The following is a 24,727-nucleotide window of genomic DNA, read 5'->3' as shown; positions in this document are numbered from 1 at the left end:
TGTGCATGCTGGGAGAACTACATTTTCTATTTGGACCCAACAAGAATGGAAAATTGTGGGTGTCATTGTGAGTGTCTATGTGTCATTTTACCCAAAATCTAGCTGTTCGTCTCTAGTATTACAGTATAATATTCACCTTCTGCAGAATGAGTTTGTTTCGTTTCCTGGATTAATAGGATGCTAAAGGCTTTTAATGCTCATTGTTTGGCCTTATACAAAATACATGAGATTTGACGCCATCTGCTTGCTCTACTTCGGAAACCGAGTGCACACTAGAGAGGACTTAAACTGTTGCAATTAGTTTTGGATGCCAAAAAACATATTTTTGCCAATGAATTAACTGCACTCAAAACAAAATATCCAACAATATGTTTCATAGCTGATCGTAATTAGAGAAGGGTTCAGTTTATTATTGAAAAGGTCGGAATAGCTCTTGTAAGAAAAGCTGACAGAAGGTTTAAAGAAAAAAAAGTGACAATAATGGGGGAAATTTACTTATACCACTTTTACACCAGAATACCGGGTAGGACCCAGGAAATTGAACACGGGAAATTGCCAGGGCATGCCCTGCCTCAGACCCCATTTACACTGCACTTCAATCCAGGTTATTCCCGTTTAATGCCCATTTACACTGAAAACGGATCAGCCCTGTCTTTCCTTGCTGCTGTCATTAAAAACAGACCTTTTGGGCTGTTTGAGATGAGGTCACAAGAAAGGGAAAAGGGGGGGATGATTTAAAATAAAAATCAGTTATTAATCTTCCAGTTGTTTGCTTTATTATGCTGAAAATATGCATCAAACTATACATACATTTCACATCTTTTTTATAGATGTTATTCATAATGAAAGACAAAGATATGAGAGTCCAACTGGGAATAGCGAACAATTGTAAAACTTTGTGCCCATACAGTTTAACATCATAGGACACTGTATAAAATGGTGACTGCTCCTATAGGGAATCACACAAATATAAGTAATAAAGTGCAACCTTTCTAAAGATTTCAAAAACATGAGTGCAACCTTTCGAAAGATTTTAGGAAAAATAAGAAAAGTGCAACCTTTTTGAACAATAATTTAAGTCTAAAAGTTGAAACCTTAGCTCAAATTCCGGTACACAGAAAATTCTGGGGAATCTAGGATTTGCGGGTCATTACTAGCAGCACTATTGCCAAAGTTAAAATTGGGCCCTCTGTATTCTGGTGGCGGTTGGTTTGGTTGGGTGTTAGTAGACGTGCCAGGATTGAAACTGACCCCTCTATTGTAATGATCATATGGGTTGGGTGGGTAACTACCCACCCAACCCATATGATCATTAAAATAGAGGGGGGGGGTGGGGATGTGGTGCAGGGTGTGTGAAAGCACCAGAAAATGTACGTTCTAAAAAGGACATTTGCCTATCTTGCATAGCCATCAATTGATGCATAAATGCCTGCTGGTTCTGCCTCTCAGCTTCCAAATATTTGTCCTTGCGAGCATCCTCCTTTGCTTGGACATCAGTATCCAATTGGCGTAGATGTTCCACTATCACCGATGTCATCGCTTTAGCCGCTAGTTCAGACCGATTAAGCTTTTTCTTTTTGGCAGGAACCCTGTACACTGTAATAAAAAAAAAAAACAATCACATTAGACACTTCCATGTCAAGTGTTATATTAAAACAGCCATTTTGTTTGCCAAAATGTGTTAGTGGCCTTCTTCCACCTGCATGCTAGCAACATTGTGCAACAGATACTGGGCCTCATCCTACCCTAACCCCACGTTGGGTGTTTTTACTATGTGAAATGGGTGTAAATATATAGAATGTCTACTTACAATTAGAACGTAATGGAGTGCTTGGATTGGGGAGCACCGTCTGACTGTGGAGCGCCTTCTGACTGTTTGCTTCCACAACATCATCTATGGCCGCTTGGACGCTGTCAGAATGCATTGAAGAATCCATCATACAGTATTCTCTGCTGCACCATCATCACCAAACAGCAATTGTGAAGCGGGGCTCATGTGTGCTGAAATCTGCGTGGCTTCAGAAGCCGGTGAGAATGAAGTGGACAGCTGGGAAGCGTGGGTAGTCGGCAGGGGTGGATTGGGAGTTAAAAGCAGCCCGGGAAATAGCTTGAAGCAGCCCCAAATGGGGGGGGGGCAGGGGTTGTTGCGCGCCATAGGCGCGCCCGATTTTTTGGGGAGGCGTGGCCTACCGATATGGGGTGTGGTCTATTTCAATGAGGCCACGCCCAATTTTTGCCGCTATGGGGGGGCATGGCTAGTGGCTCTCTGAGCTGCTGGCTATGTACCCAGCCCCTCAGGCTGCAGAATAGGCGCATGCGTGCAGGGTCTATTCTGGAGCATGTGGGGCTGGGGAGATAGAGACAGGGGGGGTGACAGGGGGGTCTCCCAACTGTCCCCCCCCCGCGCCGTGGGACACTGAGTATGGGCCACCTCCCTTGAACACATTATGCACCATAACAAGAGGGCCCTTTTTTCTATCAAAAAACCTGTACACCTTATGCCACACAGTATGAGCCAATATTCACATTATGACACATGGAATGATCCAAAATTCACAAAATGCCACACAGAATGCGTAAAAATAAAAAGCTAAAGTTCACATTATGCAACGGAATGAGAAGACACAGGGTGAGAGGGGTTGGTAATGAAGGGTGAGAAGGGGGTGACGAGGGGTGAGAGTAGAGTGGCAGGGTGGAGGAGGATGCAGGGAGGGTCGGAGGCGGGAAAGAGGGTGGCTGAGAACGAAGTGATGGAGGATTTACACAGGGTGGCACAGGACGCAGAGTGTGAGGGGGGCATGGTGGCACAAGATGCAGGGTAGGAGGGGGAATGCAGAGTGGCAGAGGATGCAGGGAGGGTATTCACAAAGTTGTGGAGGATGCAGGGAGGGTAGACAGTGATGCCCATTATACATATGCCACGCACCGTGATGCCCATTATACATATGCCACACACCATGATGCCCATTATACATATGCCTCACACCGTGATGCCCATTATACATACAGTTATGCCCAAGTACATCGTGGTTTACAACGCGCTTTTTGGGGCTCTGACTCGCGAGTTGCAGATCGCGTTATGTCCTGCGTTATGTACCACGCCATGCAATACATAGTTTAACCACTGGGTGACTAATGCTCCACGTTAAGACTTTACGCTACGGATTTTTGCTAAACAGCCACTTTTCACTACGGATCTTGTCCTTACTTTACGGACAGAGTGTTTGTACAGTATTTATTCTCAGAAGCAGCTATGTACGGTCATTTATGTAATTGGTACAGAAGCCATGCTAACCTTTGCTATTGCTGGATGACTACTTAAAACATTATTTGAGGACCTACAGTATCATACTTTACACTACGGATTTTGTCCTTTCTTTACGGACAGAGTTATTTTATTTTATTCGCAGCCGCAGTGACGTACTGTATGGTCATGAACTGTATGTGATTGGTGCAGAAGCCATGCTAACCACCTGCGTGTACTATAATCTCAGGCAACAGTGGCCTAACGGGTAGAGGCACAGCTGCACTATGTCAGTATCAGGAGTTCGATCCTCAGTTGGTTACAATATATTTTTATTTTTTAAACGTTTTTTTTTTTTAAAACCAATACAGGTACTGTAGTTACAGTAGTTGGTGCTTATCAAATTCTTTCGGACTTTTCCACAAACAAAAATTCACAATGGCAGGCCTCCATGTAACACGATAGTTAATACCCATACATACTGCGCTACAGAGAACGTTTTTTTTTCGCAAAATAGATTTAGCTTTTCAGGTAAAATTCCTTGCCTTGAGGACCGTGTTTCGGGATTAAATTCGCTAACCATTGCTAACCAGCCACTTTTCACTACGGATCTTGTCCTTACTTTACGGACAGAGTGTTAGTACAGTATTTATTCGCAGAAGCAGCTACGTAGGTCATTTATGTAATTGGTACAGAAGCCATGCTAACCTTAGCTATTGCTGGATGACTACTTAAAACATTATTTGAGGACCTACAGTATCATACTTTACACTACGGATTTTGTCCTTACTTTACGGACAGAGTTATTTTATTTTATTCGCAGCCGCAGTGACGTACTGTATGGTCATGAACTGTATGTGATTGGTGCAGAAGCCATACTCACCATCTGCTATCACTATATTCAGAGGCAACAGTGGCCTAACGTGTAGAGGCACGGCTTCCCTATCTCAGTATCAGTAGTTCGATCCTCAGTTGGTTACAATATATTTTTATTTTTTAAACGTTCTTTTTTTATTATACATATAATATACATATGCCAATTATACATATGCCAATTATACATATGCCACACACCGTGATGCCCATTATACATATACCCCACACCGTGATGCTCCATTATAATATGCTGCACACCCTGATGCCATTATACATATGCCCTACACCATGATGCCCATTATACGTATGCCGCACACCGTGATGCTCCATTATACATATGCCACACACCATAATGCCCATTATACATATGCCACAAACCGTGATGCCAATTATACATATACCACACACCATAATGCTCCATTATACGTATGCTGCACACCCTGATGCCATTATACATTGTATGCCACACACCGTGATGCTCCATCATACATATGCCGCACACCGTGATGCCCCATTATACATATGCCGCACACCGTGATGCCCATTATACATATGCCGCACACCGTGATGCCCATTATACATATGCCACACACCGTGATGCCCATTATACATATGCCGCACACCGTGATGCCCATTATACATATGCCACACACCGTGATGCCCATTATACATATGCCGCACACCGTGATGCCCATTATACATATACCACACACCGTGATGCTCCATTATACATATGGCCCACACCGTGATGGCCATTACAGATATGCCGCACACCGTGATGCCCATTATACATATGCCGCAAACCGTGATGCCCATTATACATATGCCACACACTGTGATGCCTCTTATACATATGCCACACACCGTGATGCCCATTATACATATGCCGCACACCATGATGCCTATTATACGTATGCTGCACACCGTGATGCTCCATTATACGTATGGCACACACCGTGATGCCCATTATACATATGCCGCTCACCGTGATGCCCATTACACGTATGCCCCACACCATGATGCCATTAAACATATGACGCACACTGACACTTTTTCGCATAATTTTCCCGGCTGGGGTGGAAAAGCAACCAAAGTAGTTGTTGGACTCAGGACAAGTGTCAGGACCCTTCTTGATATATATATATGTATATATATATATATATATATATACACATACATATATATATATATATATATATATATATATATATATATATATATATATATATATATATACACACACACACACACACACACACACACACACACACACACACACACACACACACACACACACACTTCACTGAGACAGGCTGTATTATTCATTATTATTATGTGACCATCAGAAAAAAAGGCAGATGATCTTGCAGAGGAAGCCTGTCATCTTCCAGTATCTGTAAATTCTCCATGGCATAAAATAACATATTAATGCAGATGAGAGATCATGTTGAAATAGAAATAATTACCGCTGCCTGGCTGCCTGCTCAGATTCTCCTGCTCCTGCCGCCGCTGTCCCCGCCGCCCATCAGATCTCATCCAGCCCTGCGCGTTGCTGGGATGGATCACGTGGGGCAGCGCCAGCGCAGCCATCCTACGGACCGCGGGAGCAGCTGAGTGCACCGACGCATGCGCACCAGCCCTCCCGTGGCCATTTTGGCTTTGGGTGGATGCGATGCTGGCCGCGGCCATCTTTAATCTGGGCACAGTGCCGCAGCCCAGCATGAGACGGAGACGCTAGCTGCTGCGGCCGGGCGTAGGTAGTTAGGGCGGCCACTTATGCTACAATATGTGCCAGCCCACCGGGAAACGGCCCGGTTTCCCGGTGGGCCAATCCGCCCCTGGTAGTCGGTACGTCCTGGCTATTGTCCATCTGGCTGCAATGCGGTGCTATGGAGGAGGACAGGGCTACTGGGTTGCAGAGTGCCGTGTTCCCAAATGCACTGTAGCACAGGTCATAGTGTACCCAATAGGGCCTAGCTGCACCGCTTTTCTTGCGCTTCTGGTCAGTCAATTTGTTGAACTGCTTCCTCAGAGATTTCAATTTATTTACAACCTGCTGTTGCTTGCGATGGATACCTCTGGATTCCAGCAAGTCCACAATATTGCGATACACCACCGCGTCCCGAACAGTGCCGGTCATCTGATGCTGAATCTCCTCATCTGCCCTGATTTGCAGGAGCTCACGTACCTTCTTATTAGACCAGTTGGATGTAGTGGACATGGACATGATGGTGCAGGTCAGGTTTGGGGTCTGCCAAATAGTCAGGCTGAGGGTGATGCTGTGGGACACACTGCGTGACAGCTAGCGTGTATTGCTGCAGATGAGGCTGTAAACACACTGAGGAGAGTGCATCCAGCACAGACTGTTGCTGTAGTGTAGAGTACAAGCTGCAAACAGCATGGTAATGCTGCTTCCGCTGCTGCTGCGCTGCTCCATGTGCCCTGAGCGGGTCTCCGGCAGATGACATGGTACTTGTGGAGTATCACGGCTCCCACGATGGCCATCGCACGGGGGAAAATCGCATCACATGCGATCGCATCGCATACGATCGCATCGCATGCGGTTTGATCGCATGCGATTTTTAACAGAAAAGCATCCAAATGCATTGAAATTAGTATAAAACATGTTCACTGGCCCCCAAATGTCATTTTTGAGGCTGTTCCACCCCCACTATCAACGCGAACACGAAACGTGGCGAGCGGCGCGAGCCCGCGAGGGGCGGCGGTACGCGTCCTACGACCTTTTCATACCCCCACTATACACGTCGGCGTGGAGTTGAGAATAGAAATTGTGGCGAGCGCAGCGAGCCACCGAGCCCGAAGCGTGGCGAGCGCAGCGAGCCCCGCGAGGGGACACGGATACCTTCACAGGTATACGCGTCCCCTCGTGGGCTTCACAGGTGTCTGCTGCGCTCGCCATGCTTCGGGCTCGGTGGTACGCGTCCTACGACCTTTTCATACCCCCACTATCCACGTCGGCGTGGAGTTGAGAATAGAAAGTGTGGCGAGCGCAGCGAGCCACCGAGCCCGAAGCGTGGCGAGCGCAGCGAGCCCCGCGAGGGGACACGGATACCTTCACAGGTATACGCGTCCCCTCGTGGGCTTCACAGGTGTCTGCTGCGCTCGCCATGCTTCGGGCTCGGTGGCTCGCTGCGCTCGCCACACTTTCTATTCTCAGCTCCACGCCGACGTGGATAGTGGGGGCATGAAAAGGTCATAGGACGAGTACCGCCGCCCCACGCTTCGGGTTCGCATTGATAGTGGGGGTGGTACAGCCTCAAAAATGACATTTGGGGGCCATTGAACATGTTTCATACTAATTTCAATGCATTTGGATGGTTTTCTGTTAAAAAACGCATGCGATTTTGTAAAAAAAACGGTAAAAAACTGCAAAAATCTCATCCCATCGCATGCCACTATATATGCGATGCGATGGGAGCCGTGATAATCCACAAGTACCGATGACATCATCTGCCAGAGCCTCAGAAGCACCAATCAGCTCTTTGCGCCCTTCTCCCCACCAAATAACCCGGATAATGACCATTTACACCACCCTGAGCCCGGATAAGCCCCGTGTCCGACCCTGAACATTTGCCGGGTCAGATTACCGGGGAACAGTACCCGCGTTATTTTTTTTCAGACCATTTACACCGGGCCCCGGACTGGAGCGGCAATATCCCGGGTCCAACCTCTGGTGTAAAAGGGGTATAAGATGTGAGTTGTATTTCACATTGGATGTTGCTATGGGCAACCAATCAGAAACTACGGGGAGATTTAGTGAAGTGCGATTTTTTTTAAATGTGCGATTTAGGTGAAGATCGCACTATATCGCATTTTTTTTAAATCGTATTTTTGCTGTGAATTCGCATTTTTTATGTGATGTGAATTGACAGACAAAAAATGCGATATTGTGCGATATGAGGTGAGTTAAAACGCTAAAAAAGTGCGATTTCCGGCTCTGGTCATGTGCGATTTTGTGACCAACAGGAATGTGATTTACTACACTACCTTGCCACTCCTTACAACCTCCTAAGTTATTGGGCCATCAAAGTCTACTAAATTATGCATCACAGACCCTATATAAGGGGGCACAGGGGCCATTTTGAGTTTTGATAGGAAGTACGGAGCAGACAATGGAGAGAGCAGTGATGAGAGGTGCAGAGGTGAGAGGCAGAGGTGCCAGAGTTAGAGGCAGCAGAGGTCCACTATCAGGTAGTGGAGGGGGAGGCACCAGTGTCCCTCTCACATCTAGCTGTCAGTGCGGGGTGAGCTGGCTGCGGAGGTGGGAGGCAGCGCTGGACCCTGGTTTTGTAAGTATATTGATGTAAAAGTGAGGTGTGCGTGTATGTAATAAAGTTGTACTTTTCTCTGTGTGTATTTTTTATTTTAACATTCTTTTTACAGGTGGACTACAAGCCCCAGCGGGCCAATTAATGCCCCGCATGCTGGGACTTGTGGTTCACCAAGTCCCAGCATGCGGGGGAGGGCTGCTGGCACTTGTAGTTCACCTGTATAAAGCAATGTTATGTATGAATGAGCTAACCCAATCAGGCTGGCATCCAAAGCCCACGGACGCTGGTGACAGCCCCGGGCTTCAGCCCTGGATGGGTGAGGCCTTGGGGGGGATGGGGACCCACTCCCCCAGGTACCCCGTCAAAGGCTGAGCAGCCACGGTGCTCATGGTACGACCAGGGGACCTTATGTAAAAAGTGTCCCCCGGCTGTGGCATGACACCGCTGGCTGTTGGAGCCCGGTGCTGGTTTCAAAATACGGGGGACCCCTACGCTTTTTGTCCCCCGTATTTTTGGAGCCAGGTTCGGCACAATGAGTAAAAGTATTTTTACTTTTACACATATTTTAACACAGAACCATACACAGATCTCAATGATCTATGCATTGTTCTGTCAAATTCGCCAGTCAGAACCTGGTCTACTTTATTGGCGATCTTTAGAATTTTTGGGGGCGATTTCCAAATTCGCACACCATTAAATTGGCGATTTCTATATTTTTCAATGGGAAAACATCTGGATGCGAATTGAGAAATCGCCACTTCTGAATGTGCGAATTCGCAGCAAAAAGATTTTTGCACCAATGCGCATCCCAATAAGTTGTCAATTTATGAAAAATATGCGAATTCGGAAATTTTTGCAAAAAAAATCGCCCCCCCCCCCCCCCCAAAAAAAAAATTTGTACCCTATTAACCCCTTGAGTGGTATGCCCGGAAATTTTCCAGGCTCAGCTGCGCTGCCGCAGAGGCCTGTCCCAGAAAATTTCCGGGCATACCACAAATATGAAATAGGTGCGCGCTAGTGGTGTCCAGGTGTGCACCACTGGCCCAGCACCTCTAGAGCCCCCCCTCCCTAATCACCCCCCCCCCAACCCTCCATCACCTGTGCTCCGGCGATCACAAGCCGGAGCTCTTCTAACCCCGCTCGGGAATGTTCGGGGCGGCTCGGGAGCGCTCAGGCACCCGAGTCCTCCCGAGCCGCCGCGAACATCCCCCAGCCTGTCGCCGACGTCACTGCTGAATCTGACAGGCCGGCGGCTAAGGCAGCGGGACACTAGCGGCGGCAGGGAAGCTCCGGGGTACTAACGTACTAATGCCGGAGCAGAGGTGAGGGGGGGGGGATGGGGCTTGCCCCTGTGGTTGGTTTTGCTGCGGCAGGACAAACCTGCCCTGGTAGGTGTGTCCTGCCCCAGCAAAACCTACCAGTCAAGGGGTTAAATGTCTCTCTACTTCTAATTTTTTTAGCACCTTCTAGAAGATAATAGATAGTATCTGGTTGGTTGCCCATAGCAACATCCCATGTGAAATACCACTCACATCTTCGTAAATTTCCCCCAACAACTTTATTGGGGTACAAATAAAATTCTCTAGAAGCTTTTATCTTACTTTCCGTAGTTCCATCCCCTGACAGAGGGTGGCATAGATGAACTGTAGTGTTATGTCAGTGTTACTTGCCTGGGCGTGGTACAGAAAGGCAAAGTAAAATCTGATTGGTTGCTAAATTTACCCTAAAATGTCAACACATGAAAGGTCGACAGTAGTTAAGATCAACAGGTACAAAAGGTTGATATAGTTAAAAGGTCGACATGATAATGGTCAACATAAAAATGGTTGACACTTTTTTTTGAAGGGGGGAGGGGAGGGGCAACTATTGTATATTTCCGCATCAGTACAAATGGAGGCTCTTGCCGGCTCACTTTGCTTGCCACAGGTTCCCAATCGATGTCCACATGGATAGGGAATTAATCATATATCCGAAAAACATAAAAAATAAACAAGTGTCAACATTTTGTACCTGTCGACCTTGAACATTCTGGTTCACTTCTCCTTCCTCTATAAGCCAACTGCTAGACTCCCATTGGCTAGTTTTACATCTATCTGGGGGTAGCTGCAGTATTTGCTGTGAAGGGCACAGGGATGCTGGTCACAGGAACAGGACACTAGTATATGTAGTACATATTAGTAAGCCAGTTTGAAGCAAAAGCTTCGAAAGCTAGTCTGCTACTTTCTGTGTTTGTGCATTTGTGAGAAAGAGATGTAGTTTCACTCTCTGCCAGAAGATGGCAGTGTTTTGGAGACTCATAGACACTAGACGTATAGATATATATTTGACAATATTACATCAGTGGCATGTGGTGGGGTGAAGCAGGTGAGGCAGAACCTTTCCTGGCATACTCACATATACAATATGCTGGAGTTTTGAATATATAAATTATATGGAAAATACAAAGAATATGTTAAAAATGTCTTATTTGTATGATTCTAATAATTTTTATTGTCAAAATTCTGGAGTAAAATGTTTATGGCAGGTGAGGCAGTGACTCACCTGGCTACCTTTCCCGCACATTTCTTATGAAAACTCCCCAAATTACCAGCAGTATATTCTGCAGTATAACTCCCACATGAAGCCTTGGGCTCATATATTGTATTGTGCATAACTCTGGCTTTGGTACTCGCCAGGGACTCCTCAGACATTTACCCTAACGCATATCCCGCTGGATTACATGTATGTTTATAAGTTTTAACCACCAGCCACTATGCAATGTGTGGTCAGTGCTGTAGCGCATCGACAGCAGCCACTACTGACAAAATACAATATTAGTATGTGCAGGAAATGCAAGGATTAATTGCATTAGCATTTGCCAATAAAGCTTTAAACATATGCAACTATATAATAGACAGTTTTTACTAGATGTTATAGCTTTAATGGAGGTTGTTAATACAGTTGTTACATGAATTTCCTGGCCATGTTTAATATTGTATATTGCTGAATGTTAATGTTTGTGATGGATTTTTTAATGGATGTGAAATATCCACTCTGTATTCAACACTTACAGAATTTCCTTAAGAAGAGGAGGAATTCTGGAAAATGTATCTGAGTGGTGTTGGTGCATTGTGAGTTTAAGGCCATTTGTAGACAATTTGGCTCCCAGTGCAAACAGTAAAAAAAGCAAACAACCCCCCCCCCCTCACACGTACACACTGCCCCATTCTGCATTTTAGGAAAACAAAATCTGTGCAGATGTGCACCAAAAAAGTGTGTGCCCTTGTTGCAGTGACTGTGGCCATGCTGCAGTAGCCAAAGCATTGCCAGGAAAACTACTAATTCCTCAGTTTTTCATCATGCAAAAAAAAAAAGTTCTGATTCGTGACCACTATATCACATGGTTGTGCCCATGTCCCACAATGCTTAGTTATGGCAGGAAAAGAAGAGGTGAGAGAGCAGTGGCGTAACAATAGCCCCGCAGACCCTGCAGCAGCGGGGAGGCGCTGAGTAAAGTGTGGGCGCCGGGGGTCTGTTCCGCTGCTGCCTGCCTTACCCTAGTTGCCGCTTGCCGCCGCCTCTAACCCGTACATGCAGCTCTGCTCTACTTGTCTACGGTGACCAGTCCCCGCGCTCCTCCTGGCTCAGCTCCAGCTATAATGCAAAATTTCCCAGACAAAATGTCCGCCCCCTTATAGCAGACCTTTTTTTGGATGCTAGAGGAGGCGGCGTCCTCCTCTAGCATCCCAAAAAAATGGTCTGCTGTAAGGCGGTGGACATTTTGTCTGGGAGATTTTTCATTATAGCTGGAGCTGAGCGCGGGGACCGGTCACCGCAGACAGCTGCGTGTCCGGGTGAAAGAGGTGGCAGCAGCAGCAAGTGGCAACAGGGGTAAGGGGGGTGGCATTTGTCCCCTGTGGGAGATAGTACACTGAAGAGAAAAGTCAAGGTCAAGAGCAAGGTCAAAGATGTGCTTAGCAAAGGGACGGGTCATTCAGAGTGTTGGGGTAATGGTGGAAGGGAGTGGCTAAATGATAGCAGGTGGAGGTAAGAAAGAGGGAGGGGGAAGTGTATGATATCAAACAGTTCACAGCTGAGGACAGAATGGCCATCAAAGAAGTAGGAGGGTTCCGGGGTTAGAACTGGAAAAAGGAACAAGAGGAAGGATGTGCCTTACCAGTTAGCACATGGGGTGTGGTAAAGGAAGAAACCACCAAATGTAAAGAGAGAGAGCTATCAGACAGGAAGAGCTGTTTCAGTGATGACGAGGACGGCGAAAATTAGAGATAATGTGGTCGTGGATGAAAGACAATTTGATACAATCAAAGGAGGAACAGCAGACAAGGTATACTACTTTCAGATCTCAAAACTAATCTGGGTAACAGCTGGGTCTTTGCCGGGTTGCCCCTGGTCCAGGTGCGGTGTGAAAGCACCTAATAACCTGGGTCGACCAACCCGGCAATTTGACCCTGTTATAAGAAGGGTTAAACCTGGGTTGCCCTCTGTATAATGGGTGACCCAGGTTTATTGCGAAAGTGCCGGATCCTGGGCGTAGCCGGGTCACACCCGGCATTGCAATCTGCTGCCATTTTCATTTAGCTCAAGGTTTCTAACCAGGAAAAGGAAAAGTAACAGTTTTATATAAGTTAGGTCATGTAATAGCAATCCCAACATATCAGGTGCATTATGTAGGCCATGCAACTCGCAGGCATATAGCAAATAACATAAGCTGATATCGGAGAATGAAGGAGCACTGTATAGAGAAGCTATTTACATATAAGCATCATCATTATACCTTCTTCGGCTTTCACACTCAGTCTTTCCAATTACCATTTTTAATTAATATAGCGTGCAGATAGTTCCTTAGACACCTTCCATGGTCTGGGCTTTCTGCCAGCAGATGTGCCTGGGTAGGAGCATCTTTCCTGCCTTCTCTCTGCAGATAAGTCCAGGAGATCCTGAGGTGAGGTCCCTACTGACCGCCCTGGTTTGAAGATGCCTGGGAGTGGTGGAATCAATAGCTCATCAGATTATCTTTTAAATCCAATAATGCTCCCTCTTGGTCCAACTTCAGTTCCAATGTTTAAAGCTGCATGGTGCAGAAATAGAAAATAAGAATGTGATATTACGGCTGCTGGATTCCCTGCTTTGAAAGGGTTAACTAAAGTATAACAGGTGCAGATACAGCTTGAAGTACAACTTGCACCAGTCTTCCACCGTCTTTTTTAGCAATGGTAATAAATATATACAAAATAACGTTCTGCAGTAAATTTGGGCCTGTTCTTTAACCCCTTCATGACAGAGCCAGTTTGTGCCTTCATGACAGAGCCCTTTTTTTCAAATCTGACATGTCTCACTTAAGTGGGGATAACTTTTTTTTGCTTTTACTTATCCTAGTGATTTTGAGATTGTTTTCTCGTGACACATTGTACTTCAAGTTAGTGGTAAATTTGGGTCGATACAGTCTGTGTTTTTTTGTGAAAAATACCAAAATATCGTGAAAAAATGGAAAATTTAGCAATATGCAAAATGTTAAATTTTCTGCTTGTGAGACAAATAATCATACCACTCAAAATAGTTAATAACTAACATAGACCATATGTCTACTTTATGTTTCCATCATTATTTCAACTTCCTTTTAATTTTTTTGGACACTAGGAGGCTTACAATATGAATAGCAAATTCTCAAATTTTCAAGAAAATTTCAAACACTGATTTTTTTAGGGACCAGTTCAGTTCTGATGTGACTTTGAGGGACTTGTATGTGAGACACCCCCATAAATGATGCCATTTCAAAAACTGCACCCCTCACAGTATTCAAAACAGCATTTTGGAAGTTTGTTAACCCTTTAGGTGTTTCACAGGAATTAAAACAAAGTGTAGGTGAAATTTCAAAATTTCTTTTTTTTTGCAGAGTTTCAATTTTAATACATTTTTCTAACGAATACAGTAGATTTTACTAGAGAAATGTGACTAAAAATTGATTCCCCCAATTCCTTTGTTTTCAAAAATATCCTATATGTGGCCCTAGTGTGCACGTTGACCAAACCACAGGCTTCATAATAGAAGGAGCACCTACTTGATTTTGGAGCCTCCTTTTTATGAGATTTTTTTTTAGGCTCCATGTAGGTTTCTAGGCACCATAAGTGCTAAAAGTTAGGAACCTCCCCCACAAGTCACCCCATTTTGCAATCTACACCCCTCAGGGAATTCATCTAGGGGTATAGTGTACATTTCAAACCCCCAGAGGTTTCACCAATTTTGGTACAACTGGGATGTGAAAATGGAAAATTACATTTTTTTACACAAACATGCAGTTCTGGCTCAAAATTTTTCATTTTCACAAGGAATGAAGGAGACAAAGCACCCCAAAATCTGTGCCCCAATTTCTCCCGAGTACGGCAATGCCTCACATGTGACCAAAAAATACCAGTTGGGTGCATGGCAGGACTCAGAAGGGAAGGAGTGTTTTTTGGATTTTGCAGCACAGATTTTGGTGGAATGAATGGTGGGTGCTATGTTGCACCAATACAGTGGAACCCCCCCACAAGTCACCCCATTTTGCAAAGTACACCCCTCAGGGAATTCATCTAGGGGTATAGTGTACATTTCAAACCCCCAGGGGTTTCACCAATTTTGATACAACTGGGCAGTGAAAATGAAAAATTACATTTTTTTACACAAAAATGCAGTTCTGGCTCAAACTTTTTCATTTTCACAAGGAATGAAGGAGACAAAGCACCCCAAAGTCTGTGCCCCAATTACTCCCGAGTACGGCAATGCCTCACATGTGACCAAAAAATACCAGTTGGGCGCATGGCAGGACTCAGAAGGGAAGGAGTGATTTTTGGATTTTGCAGCACAGATTTTGGTGGAATGAATGGTGGGTGCTATGTTGCATTAGCAAGACTCCCAAAGCACCAATACAGTGGAACCCCCCCACAAGTGACCCAATTTTGCAAACTACACCCCTCAGGGAATTCATCTAGGGGTATAGTGTACATTTCAAACCCCCAGGGGTTTCACCAATTTTGGTACAACTGGGATGTGAAAATGGAAAATTACATTTTTTTACACAAACATGCAGTTCTGGCTCAAAATATTTCATTTTCACAAGGAATGAAGGAGACAAAGCACCCCAAAATCTGTGCCCCAATTTCTCCCGAGTACGGCAATGCCTCACATGTGACCAAAAAATACCAGTTGGGTGCATGGCAGGACTCAGAAGGGAAGGAGTGTTTTTTGGATTTTGCAGCACAGATTTTGGTGGAATGAATGGTGGGTGCTATGTTGCACCAATACAGTGGAACCCCCCCACAAGTCACCCCATTTTGCAAAGTACACCCCTCAGGGAATTCATCTAGGGGTATAGTGTACATTTCAAACCCCCAGGGGTTTCACCAATTTTGATACAACTGGGCAGTGAAAATGAAAAATTACATTTTTTTACACAAAAATGCAGTTCTGGCTCAAAATTTTTCATTTTCACAAGGAATGAAGGAGACAAAGCACCCCAAAGTCTGTGCCCCAATTTCTCCCGAGTACGGCAATGCCTCACATGTGACCAAAAAATACCAGTTGGGCGCATGGCAGGACTCAGAAGGGAAGGAGTGATTTTTGGATTTTGGAGCACAGATTTTGGTGGAATGAATGGTGGGTGCTATGTTGCATTACCAATACAGTGGAACCCCCCCACAAGTGACCCCATTTTGCAAACTACACCCCTCAGGGAATTCATCTAGGGGTATAGTGTACATTTCAAACCCCCAGGGGTTTCACCAATTTTGATACAACTGGGCTGTGAAAATGTAAAAATTTAATTTTTCATTTTCACAGCTCAGTTGTATCAAAATTGGTGAAACCCCTGGGGGTTTGAAATGTACACTATACCCCTTGATGAATTCCCTAAAGGGTGTAGTTTGCAAAATGGGGTCACTTGTGGGGGGGTTCCACTGTATGGGTGCTTCAGGGGTCTTGCTAATGCGACATAGCACCCACCATTCATTCCACCACCAAAAATCACTCCTTCCCTTCTGAGTCCTGCCATGCACCCAACTGGTATTTTTTGGTCACATATGAGGCATTGCCGTACTCGGGAGAAATTGGGGCACAGATTTTGGGGTGCTTTGTCTCCTTCATTCCTTGTGAAAATGAAAACTTTTGAGCCAGTACTGCATTTTTGTGTAAAAAATTAAATTTTTTTACACAAAAATGCAGTACTGGCTCAAAAGTTTTCATTTTCACAAGGAATGAAGGAGACAAAGCACCCCAAAATCTGTGCCCCAATTTCTCCCGAGTACGGCAATGCCTCATATGTGACCAAAAAATACCAGTTGGGTGCATGGCAGGACTCAGAAGGGAAGGAGTGATATTTGGTGGTGGAATGAATGGTGGGGGAGGGGGGCTGGCGCTGCGACTGGTGGGGGGTGGGAGGGGTGCTGGCGCTTCGGCTACCGGGTGGGAGGGAGGGGGGGCTGCCGGGTGGGGGGCTGGCGATCGGTGGTGATCGGTGCTGTACTTAACAGCACCGATCACCACCGATCACTGTGTTACCGAGCGGCTTAGCCGCCGGTAACACAGAAAACGCTGCAATTGGCTGTTCACATTTGAACAGCCAATCGCAGCGATCGGCGGCGAGGGGGGATGTCTGCTGTCAGGGACAGCAGACATCTCCAAACTGTCACCGCGTCTATAGACGCGGTGACAGTTCAAAGCCATGACGTATATATACGTCAACGGTCGGGAAGTACCTCCCGACCATGACGTATATATACGTCATATGTCTGGAATATCTATCTGTCTATATATATATATATATATATATATGTGTATATATATACATATATATATATATATACATATATATATATATATGTGTGTATATATATATATATATACATACATACATACATATACATATATACATATATATATATATATGACAGCAGGTAGTGGACCAACGGCGCTGACAGGTGCAACTACTCCAGCCAATTTAGAAGAACTTGGTAATCAGGTTGATTTAGCAAGTCAGCACTAAATCCAATTTTTAGGACTGCAGCCTCCTCCAAACTCCCTGGACTCTGGGAGTAAACAATGGATCTGTCAAAAAAGAGGACAGGAGGGGCGCTCCATAGTGCATAAATGACAGTTTTATTAAAATGATCATAAAACCACTTTCAAAAAAAGAGACAAACAATTGCTTGTACCATAAAAAAGAACGCTGTGGGCTGGGTACCACAAGGCTTTTGTATATACAACACGACCCGGCAAACTCCTACCAGCCGTCCGGAGCACTATCGCCAACCAGGATCACCCACTGGGAACACCGATGGTGAGAACAGCATGTCGTTGGAAGCCGTAGGAACAGAGGCGTGCAGGGGAGCCGGGTACACACACAGCAGACGTCACAGGCCTCACCCTAACTAGTTTCGTAGTAAAACTTCATCAGAGGGCGTGGCCTGTGACCGTCAGCTGAGAATATTTATCAGAATGATCATCCAATCAGGACACTGCAAAAAAGGTGCTCTATACTAGTGCTGAATGAAACGGTGCTAGTGATTAGTTTAAGCTGCCGCAGGTGGTCTAAAGTCAAAAGACTGAATCTTTTATATAGGGAAAATAAAATAAAAGAAGCACTAACGGAAGGGGAATAATTTAACTTTACGTATAAACATAGTTTACACCTCAAATATGAGGTTTTTAAGAAAAATATCATCTAATTAGATTATACAGAAAAAAACTTTTTATATACAATGGCGGCCGGCAATAGCAGATCGCAGTGTTAATGACACAAATGATCATTCTGAGTCACAGTAATACAATCAATTGGATACATAGCAAACCATAATAAAAGAGGTACAAGAATACATACATAAAATGACCACATTATATATAAGTATACACAATACATAATATTGAGAAAAAAAAATACATATATATATCATTCTATTGTATAGGTCGACACATGTCGACTATTATAAAAAAGCATACAAATTAGTCATAAAATATCTCTAAAAATACAGCTATGCATGAAGAATAACGGCAAGGATTCCAAATCTTACTAGGCATCTGAAAAACACGCACAAATATGGATAATTGTAAGTTATCAGAGACTATGTTGATAATACCAAACTTACATAATATGACAGTTGATACATATACAGGCTGGCTCTAAACGAAGCAATAATATAAGGCAGATACAAGTATAATAGCAACAAGGTTGACATAAAAAAAGGGAAGGGAATTGAAATTGTACCCCCGAATAAAAGGGGTGGAGATAGAGATCGGGCACTCCTAAGGCGTGAGACTTTTTGGATTATAACCCTCGGGACCCTCACCCCCGCTGGGTTAAACGAGGGGTACGAAATTACTCCTTTTATTAACCGTTAATATTATCCCTTTTTTATGTCAACCTTGTTGCTATTATACTTGTATCTGCCTTATATTATTGCTTCGTTTAGAGCCAGCCTGTATATGTATCAACTGTCATATTATGTAAGTTTGGTATTATCAACATAGTCTCTGATAACTTACAATTATCCATATTTGTGCGTGTTTTTCAGATGCCTAGTAAGATTTGGAATCCTTGCCGTTATTCTTCATGCATAGCTGTATTTTTAGAGATATTTTATGACTAATTTGTATGCTTTTTTATAATAGTCGACATGTGTCGACCTATACAATAGAATGATATATATATGTATTTTTTTTTCTCAATATTATGTATTGTGTATACTTATATATAATGTGGTCATTTTATGTATGTATTCTTGTACCTCTTTTATTATGGTTTGCTATGTATCCAATTGATTGTATTACTGTGACTCAGAATGATCATTTGTGTCATTAACACTGCGATCTGCTATTGCCGGCCGCCATTGTATATAAAAAGTTTTTTTCTGTATAATCTAATTAGATGATATTTTTCTTAAAAACCTCATATTTGAGGTGTAAACTATGTTTATACGTAAAGTTAAATTATTCCCCTTCCGTTAGTGCTTCTTTTATTTTATTTTCCCTATATAAAAGATTCAGTCTTTTGACTTTAGACCACCTGCGGCAGCTTAAACTAATCACTAGCACCGTTTCATTCAGCACTAGTATAGAGCACCTTTTTTGCAGTGTCCTGATTGGATGATCATTCTGATAAATATTCTCAGCTGACGGTCACAGGCCACGCCCTCTGATGAAGTTTTACTACGAAACTAGTTAGGGTGAGGCCTGTGACGTCTGCTGTGTGTGTACCCGGCTCCCCTGCACGCCTCTGTTCCTACGGCTTCCAACGACACGCTGTTCTCACCATCGGTGTTCCCAGTGGGTGATCCTGGTTGGCGATAGTGCTCCGGACGGCTGGTAGGAGTTTGCCGGGTCGTGTTGTATATACAAAAGCCTTGTGGTACCCAGCCCACAGCGTTCTTTTTTATGGTACAAGCAATTGTTTGTCTCTTTTTTTGAAAGTGGTTTTATGATCATTTTAATAAAACTGTCATTTATGCACTATGGAGCGCCCCTCCTGTCCTCTTTTTTGACATATATATATATACATATATATATACATATATATATATATATATATATATACATATATATATATATACATATATATATACATATATATACACATATACATATATATATACATATATATATATATATATATATATATATATATATATATATATGTGTGTATATATATATATATATATATGATTTCATTTTATAGATTTTTAAGTTTTTTACATGCGGGGGGGGTTGGAGCTGGGGGGGAGCGCTGCGGCTGCTTCCTGATGACAGTGACAGGGAGCGAGGTAGGGGGAGCGGCTGCCGGAGGGAGCGCAGCTGCCGGGCGGGTGGGAGGGAGAGCGGCTGCCGGGCGGGTGGGAGGGAGAGCTGCGGATCGGTGGTGATCGGTGCCAGCACCGATCACCGCCGATCCCTGTGTTACCGAGCGGCTTAGCCGCCGGTAACACAGAAATAGCTGTGATTGGCTGTTCATATTTGAACAGCCAATCACAGCGATCGCCGACCGGTGGGGGCATCCCTGCCCCCCCCGGGCGGCGAGGGGGGATGTCTGCTGTCAGGGACAGCAGACATCACCTAACTGTCACTGCGTCTCTAGACGCAGTGACAGTTTGAAGCCATGACGTATATATACGTCAACGGTCGGGAAGTACTTCCCGGCCATGACGTATATATACGTCAATTGTCGTGAAGGGGTTAAACATGCTCACAGAAAATGTATGATGTTTTCAGGTACTCTATAATGAATTAGTAAGAAATGCGGAATAAAATATGTCAAAAGAAATGAAAAAAACTCAGGTACAGTATTCAATTCTTCAACAGGACGCATAGACATCATGATTTCAAGAACTATCGGATCACTTTGAAGTATGTTTTATCCTTCCAGTCTTCTGAATCACTTTTTGTTGGTAGATTTGTAATAAGCCCAAAGACTTTGCTTCTTCCTTTTATCTCCCCCTGTGTAAAGAAGATAAGATGTGTTCTTGAACAACAAACACAAGTAGTATCTGGGGCAGACTGTACAGAAAATTAGAAACTTTGGTAACTTTGAAACTTATTATTATTTGTCAAATGTATTTAACATAATACACAAATATTCATAGAAAGACATAACGTACCGTAGAAGCCATCTGCCAAATCTTTTGCTATATTGTATGGAACCATACATCATTTATCCATTAGCTGTCAGCAATAACATTAATAGCATAACATTAAAACCACCGACCTAATATTGTGTAGATCCCTTTATGTAAACAAAACACCTCTGATGGTTTCCTGTGACATCTGGCACAAAGACATTGGCATCAGATTCATTAAAGCCCATCAAGTTGTGAGGTGAAGCTCAGACTTTTTTTTCCAGGACATCCCATAGTTGCTCAATCAGATTGAGATCTGGGGAATTTGGAGTACAGGTCTTCACCCCAAACTCTCTGTCATGTTTCTCTAAACCATTTTTGCACTGTGACAGAGCTCATTTGCCTGCCGAAAGAGGCCACTATCAACAGGGGATACTGTTGTCATAAAGGGGTGTAGTTGGTCTGCAACAATGTTTGTATAAGTGGTACGTGTCATAGCAATGTTCACATGAATATTGGTGCCCAAGATCTCGCAAAAGAACAATGCTAAGTGCATCAGTTGCCTGCTCCGACTTGCCTTCTTCCCATAGTGCATCCTGTTGCCATCTTTCCCCCAGGCAAATGATGGAAAATAAATCAGGATTCCTTAGACCTGGCCAATTTCATCCATTCTCCATGGTCCGGTTCTGATGCTCATGTGCTCATGCTGACGCCTGTGCACTTTTGTGGACAGGCGTCAGCATGGACACTCAGACCAGGCTGCGGCTATGCAGCCTTATACGCAGCAAGATGTGATTTCCTGTGTATTCTGCCACCTTTCTTTGATAGTAAATGCAGGTGCACACAAATCTATCCAGGATTTACCATTCACATGGCCAGGTGCACCAAGCTTCAAAAAGTGATAAAGTGGGCAGTGATAAACAACCAGCCAATCAGCACCTAACTTTCATGTTACAAACAAATATAACAAATTATAGAAAATAACATTATTTAATGGTTACTGCAACAAATAAAATAAATGACCCAGATTCTATATTACTATTTTCAAATTCATGACTATTGCAGCAATTTTAAAAATGAAATTAGAATAATTTTCAAAATAGACATAAAAACATTTCACAAATAAAGTTCCAATAAAATCACATGATTATTTCAAAAATACATTAATATCACCACAGGATTTGAAACTGCAATTTAAAAATAAAACCAGTTTGTTCCTGTTGCAAAATTGCCAGAAATCTACATATTTACTTAAATGTTGGGTTATACAAGTGGAGATGTTGCCTAACCTTATCATTTATCTAGCACCTTCTAGAAAATAATAGCTAAAGTCAGTGGTGGTTTGTACCTTTTTGGTAGGAGGGGTCTGCCACTGGCCGCAATGCACTGACAGGGGTCTGCCACTGCCCCCCCCCCCCCCCGACGCAGCTGCCGCTCCTCCTGGTCATCACCACACACGGGCGCAGTGTTCCCGGCACCTGTAATATGATGACAGGCGTCAGGACCAGGGCCGTATTTGTCACTAGGCGAGTGAGGCACGGGCCTAGGGGAGGCACCTGTCAAGGGCGGCAGCTGCCAGGCATGTCGTCACTGAGTCAGTTTGTCAGTCTGACACTGACTTTTACAGAGCGGCTGCTCGCTGCCGCCCCTCAGAGCAGGGAGGAGCTCTCTAGCCTCCCCACAGCTGTACCTGTGTGCTCAGCGTTGCTGTTGGCTGCCACTGTACCTGTCTCTCTCTGGGCAGCAGCGCTGGCAGCCTGAATTCCCCTCCGTCCCTCCCTCCTTCCGAGCAGAGCATACAGGCAGTATGCCTGCCCTGCTCACACACTGACAGCATCCAGAGCCCGTCCACACAAGCTGTCAAACACTACTGTTACCTACTAGTAGTGTTGCTTTCTATTCCTTACAAGGGGCAAGGAACTATTATACCCTGCAGTGCTAACGGAATGTGTTTGAAGCACTTTAACTGTTTGCATCCCTGCAATTAAACAGTAAGTGCTAATAAATTGTCATGTTAAAAGTGTGGGCCTCCAAGTGTGCACCAAAGCTAATTATTGTGTTTACTGTGATATTTATATATATATATATATATATATATATATATATATATATATATATATATATATATATATATGTCGGTGCACATATACATACATATGGGGGGGGGGAGGGGCGCAAAAATTGTGCCTAGGGGCGGCCTGGCCCCTACATTCGCCCCTGTTTGGGACTGGCATATGTGCAGTACAAACCTCTGTACTGCGCATGTGGCCAGCTTCTATGGGCTGCTTCGGCAACAGCCCATATAAGGGAAATCACGTTCCCGGCGCCTGTATAATACAGATGACAAACACTGGGACCGGCGCATGCATGTGCAATCAGCAGATTTTAGGGGCTGCAGCTCGGCACTCAAAGAGAGGCATCCTGGAAGGAGGGAACACCTCCCAATGGAACTGCCTTGTGACTGGCTGGTCAGACTTCCAATAGGAAGTCACTGCCAGTTACAGTGAAGCCAGTTTCACTACAGTGGCGAATTTTACCTGGGGGCTGCAGCCCTGCAGCCCATAGGTAAAAACCGCCACTGGCTAAAGTAGAATCTGGTTGGTTGCTATGGAAAATATCTCTACTTCTATATAGTGAATATACCCCTTATTCTCAAGTGACAGATGTTTCCACTGAAGACCACTGTTTTATAAAGTGACTATAGTGAGTGCATGGTAATATCCATAAAGATCAGAATGTACCAGCTTTATAATTAGCGCTCAAATTTCAATCATAGCGCACATGTATGAGGCCATCCAGCGATAAACTCCAGCAACTTTTTTAATCGCAAGTTGATTGACAGGGAATTGGAGTAACCACCTGTTTTCTGGGAGTGTCAGGAGCAATGCAGGTGTGCCCAAGTGTTTTCAGGGAGGGTGTGTAATGTCAGCTCCGACCTCGATCATCCTGCTTCCATCACACAGATAGATCGAGACTAAACACAGTGGAAAAATCATTTAATGGTGAGTGAGTTGCAAATGGATTTATAGATCTGCTATATTTTCGCAGCCTTACACAGGGCGGGATGTCACTTGTCATCTGATCTCAGGTCTCTGCAAATTAGGAGAGAAGCAAACAGGTCTGAATAACCCCCATAGTTCAGTGGCAAATACATAAAATGCAAAATTCTTGCTATCCACTTAGGGGGGGGGGTATGCAATTACCCATGATCATTAATTACTGGTAATCCCTCTGCTGCGGGGCTTTTGAATTATACCCAATAAGCCAGTGCCAGTAGGCGAAACAAATCCCTGAAAACTGTAGCAATTTTGAGCAATAATGGGGCTGTTTCACTGAACCCTTGTGTTTTCGGGAGGTCAAATTGAATTGCCTTAAGACAAATACAGGATAAACAACAGGAAGCATCATGAAAAACATCACTTTTTTGGTTCCGATGTTTATTCTCCTTTCATTGAACTCCCCGCTATCCCCAGAAATGCAATAAGTTAAAAGGGCTGCCCTGCTAGTTAATAGCAGAATAGTAAATCAGGTGTTGTGTCTTATTTTCATCACATTAATACAGTGACATATAGTATACAGGATCTCTTACTATTATTACATAGCCATATTCTGGCATTCGATTAAAGAAAGTTTTTCCTACTTGCAGACCCTTTCAAATGCTGCGAGAGGCTCAGCTCCGGAAGTGTATGTGGCTCTCCAACATGCTGCCTGCATACTGCCCTCTTCCTAATGAAACCACA

At 44.1% G+C, this 24,727-nt stretch overlaps 1 long non-coding RNA gene across 1 annotated transcript in view; it reads right to left on the bottom strand.

Moving 5' to 3' along the window:
* Positions 1 to 707: 707 nt before the first annotated feature.
* Positions 708 to 24,727, bottom strand: part of LOC146015208 (uncharacterized) — an 85,175-nt gene continuing 61,155 nt past the window's right edge. The window contains exons 3-6 of the long non-coding RNA XR_014448146.1: positions 20,714 to 20,868; positions 13,222 to 13,480; positions 1,811 to 1,911; positions 708 to 1,596 (exon numbers count right to left, since the gene is read on the bottom strand). This is a non-coding gene — a long non-coding RNA (uncharacterized LOC146015208). The remainder of the gene's footprint in view (positions 1,597 to 1,810; positions 1,912 to 13,221; positions 13,481 to 20,713; positions 20,869 to 24,727) is intronic.

This window comes from Crinia signifera, chromosome 1, assembly GCF_055691185.1.
Source record: "Crinia signifera chromosome 1, ASM5569118v1, whole genome shotgun sequence".
In the NCBI taxonomy this organism is placed as follows: Eukaryota; Metazoa; Chordata; class Amphibia; order Anura; family Myobatrachidae; genus Crinia; species Crinia signifera.
This window is presented reverse-complemented; position numbering and strand designations above follow the sequence as displayed.